This window comes from Octodon degus, unplaced genomic scaffold, assembly GCF_000260255.1.
Source record: "Octodon degus isolate 3935 unplaced genomic scaffold, OctDeg1.0 scaffold00180, whole genome shotgun sequence".
Classification (NCBI taxonomy): Eukaryota; Metazoa; Chordata; class Mammalia; order Rodentia; family Octodontidae; genus Octodon; species Octodon degus.
Window position 1 is genome coordinate 4604335 of NW_004524756.1, and position 4529 is coordinate 4608863.

Genomic DNA, 4529 nt, shown 5'->3' on the forward strand with positions numbered 1-4529 from the left:
GATTCTTGGCATTTTCATTTTACTTGTTTGGATTCCAAGGCTGTGTCATGTAATGAACTCTGGCCCATCAACTTAAAATCTTTAGTCTTTGTGAATCAGTTTTTGATGTTACATTGTAAATATAGGGCATCCTCATGAGGCTTGAAGAATTTTGATTATACCTGTAACTGATAACTTGCCTTTTGAATTTCTCTTTCCTTTTTCCAATACTCTTCCCTGATTTTCTTTTTTTCATGTTGACTCTAGGCATACTGGAAGGCTTAACTAACAAATAACAGCAACATAATTTTAGTGTGAATTATACAAGGTCTAAGGCTTGCTATCCTTTGTTAAATGGTTATTTCATTCTGGTATTATATAAAATCACAGTTTCAGGTAATATCAATTTAATTCATAATTACAAATTTTATTTTAAAATTGCCTAATGATTGTATTAACTGTATTAGTCTAATTGGGCTACTTTTATAAAGTATCATGAACAGTATAGAAGTTGAACTGCAGAAACATATTTCTCATGCTTGTAGGACCTGGGGAATCTATGACCAGAGTTTTGTCAGAGTCAGTGTCTGAGCACTGCTTGCTCTCAAGACAGTGCGTCTCAGAGTCCTCACATGGAGACTGCGTGACACAGCTCTCTGAGATCCCTATGGTAAGTCCATTAACCCTGGTAGTGAGGGTGAGGGCTTCACGTTCCAATCACCTCCCAGAAGTTCCTCCATCTAAAAACAACACTATGGAGGTTATGTTAAAGAATATGTATTTTGGAAAACAGAAGTGTTCAGAGCTCAGTATTGTTGAAGGTCATGACTGCTCTAGATATCTCATTTTCTTATGGAAAAAAAATGTCATGACTTGAATGTCTTCCCCCAAAAGTCATTATTGGAAATTTAATCTGCAAAGCAATAGTGTCGCGAGGTAATGCCTAGTAAGTGATGATTAAATTACAAGGCTCTGCCCTCATAAACTGACCAATGTCATTGTCATAGGAATGGATAAGATACCATGTTATAAAAAACTCGTTCAGCTTGTCCATGACCTTTTTGTCTTTAACCTTTTCTGGAGATCAGCTTTCTGCCATGGATGATGGAGGGAGAAATCCTAATCAGATTCCAGCATCTTGATGTTAAACCTGCCATCATCTAGGGTTGTGAGATGCCCAAGTCTTTATGACTTACCCTACAAGGTAGTGTTCTGTTACAGTAATGCAAAAGAGACTAAGGCCATTAATAAAATACACAACTTTTTTGTATAGGTTTGTAATTCTCTGATTTACCTCTTCAATTTTTTAATATCTTGTAGTAAAATTTTAAAATACCGGAGTCAATAAAGATAGCTTGAACGTTTTTATTCTGTAATAAACTTGAGTTTGTATTTTACTGTGATATCTGTTCCAGCAAACCATATCTTCAGAAATATAGAAAGTATCATTTGAATTTTCAAAATATATTTAACAAGCATATATTATTACAGCCTATGGGAAAGAGTATTTTTAGAAAATGCTGTAACAGAAAGCAAAGCACATCTAATGTAAATAATTATTTGTAAATAATTATATATGTTTCCATGCTAGAAGCTAAGGAAATCCTTTACTCAATTCAACAGTGATAATGTGGGACTACATCAATGTATTTTCCATAAATTGGCTTAGCCATTGTGATAAAAGAAATTTTATCCTATCTTAATCAAATAAAGTTGATGGTCCTTAAGGAAGTACAGTATAATTCTGAGGTTCCAAAACATATTGCATTGAAACATGACTTCCCCTTGGGATAAAGGTTTTCAGTAAACTTTTGACATTTTTGAAGGAGTGATTTTCAAAAACATCGTTCTAGAGCAATTAGAATTACTATTATTACTTTTTTTTTGGCAGAACTGGGGATTGAACTCAGACCCTCGCGTTTGCCAGGGAAGTGCTTATTCCACCGAGCTATTTCCCTGACCCCTGCAATTAGAATTATTAATCTTTATCTCTGACAAATTATTCTCTGATAGTGTATGTTTTATTCTACAATTGTCAGGACTAGTCTTAGAGGATATATTTTATTTGCTTGGAATATTTACAAGGTGGGGCATCTATAGTATCATTAGGGAATCACATTTAATACAAACAAAATCTGAGAAGGCAATCTGTAATCTGACCATGTCATGGTATGCTGCAGAAATTAATGATTTTTAATATACATTTTTCCTTCCTATATCATTCCATCTTAATATGTCTATATATGTATACATGTATATTCATGTATATAGTTCTTTCATTCTTCCAAAAGTGGAAATTACATGAAATACTAAAATGTTCGAAATATTTAAATTAAAACATGCAAACATTCAAATATTTAAAATATTTAAAATCATCGAACTTCATGAAATCCTGGGATCCTATGAGAGTTCCTGGTGGAAGGGTAAAGGCAAGTGAGAAGTTCATATGTTGCCATTGTTTGTAATTAGAAGGTGTGATAGAAACATGTGCTGTGTTTGTCTAAATAAAAAGAAAATTATAACAGTAACAGAAAAATGCCATTAATCCAATTCAGCATATTTCCCCTGCTTTGAACACACATATTCTATCATCCTTGTCGCTTTCTGAAGCAGCTTTGGAAGCCTTCTTTTCCTGAGTATCTTTAGTTCTGCTGCTGCGGCTATTCCTATATCCTGAATTCATTCAAACTGTGAGTCGTTTATAGTCATCCTGACTTTTGGGAAGAGCTAGAAGTCACAGGGCGTCACGTGGCATGAACACACGCCCCGCCCTAAGGTTTCCCAGCTTTCCTTTGCACTGAATGACACTCACCAAGCTCATCCGCTGCACATTTTACTGTACCTTATAAAGATACTTCCCAAAGAAGCCTTTCAGAAGTGCTTCAGAAAGTGGCAAGAATGAGGAGAAAAGTGCATTTGAAAGAAGCACTGGTGTTTTGAAGGAAGTTAATGTGTTTTTTTAAAAATATAATTAGTTTACGAAAAGTAAACATTCACAGTACTTTTCAATCTCCATTTGAATAACTTCCACTTTTAATCGTGAGTCATCTTATAGATGCATCGTTTCCTCACAATTTACCAAATACGGGCCCGCAATTGAAAGTATTGATAAATAGCTCCAACTGCAAGTCTTACTTTGAATTTGAGTGTGAATTTCCTCTGTGCAGAGTAACAGCTTTCCACATGAAAAACAAAGCTGTGAAAGGGCTGGCTGATTGAACATTCATTCCTTGCCTGCTTTGCAGTGAATATAAACTGACTCTGTTTCAGCTTATGCACCTCCTCATTTTCTACTTTACAGCAGCTTTTATGCTAAGAAAATGTCTGAAGAATTTCTATCTCCTGGGAAGAAAAGTGTGTTGTTATATGTCAAAGCTGCAATTGTTAAAAGACTGTAATATTTTCAAAGGGTGGGAATCAAGGTCAAATCAAAAGGCTAAGTCCCTTTACTTTCCTGCATATATTGTTTGCATTTCTCTTCTCTCTATTATAATCATGTCTATTTGCTAAAAGGTTATGCAAAATAAATTAGGCTTTTAGAGCCCTGACAGCTCAGCCATAGAGAAATTCTTTCGTTTTTTTTCCACTTTGTACAGTGAACACCTGCTACACTTTTAATGAGCTTTAAATTATACTTTACACCCATGTAACAAGAATGAATATTGCTCTTTAGTTATAATAAAAAAAAGTATCAGTGTGACTTGTTGCTAAGAGCAACAGCTTGTCAAAAAATGATACTTCCTCCAGTAACAATGTAGATAGATGGGTCCAGGTTGATAGATGGAAAATATGATTTATACTACATTGAGAGTTATCAGTCTTTTAAATTCTCATGTCTTCTGTGATTTAAGAGGAATTTGTCATTGTTGTATGGCAACACAAATAGTATATTCTTTTGTTCTTATCTTTGCTCTTTTAGTCTCCTTGTTTCTTATAGGCAATACGATGAAACGAAAGCTTTTCATTTTTTTTCTGATACAGTAAACTGGATAATGTTTAAATAAAGATCAAGGATATGCTTGAAAGATCAAAATATAACAATGTGTACTTATTTTGATTGATTTTTTCCTTTGTGTGACTTACTTTTAATTCTTAACCTATTGAAAAGGCCTCTACTCATTGTAAGGTTTCTTTTTATAGTTTTATTCTGAGAGAGAATATTAAAAATGAACCACAGCAATTTGGCTGTGAGCTTCTACTCATGTAAAAGAACTCAGAGTTTGTGTCCAGCCTGAATTTTTTTCAAAAAAAAAAAGTGGTATAAAGTCAGTGCTACTTAAAAAATGAGATAATGGAGTGAAAAACATGTTTTTTTGTTTTCTTCTTTAATTTTTTAAACAAAATACAAGATACTAATAAAAATTAGAAATTATGCAGAATTTCACTAAACAAAATTCTATGAATGAAAAAGTATTTGTTACATTGCATGATACTATCTTCAAATTAGTCCTTCAGGATACCAGATATATAAATGCAAAATTTAAAAAAGAAAGAAAACTGAAAAATGGTTATATGAAAGTAAGAAAAGAGAAAAATAAATTAAGAATTAA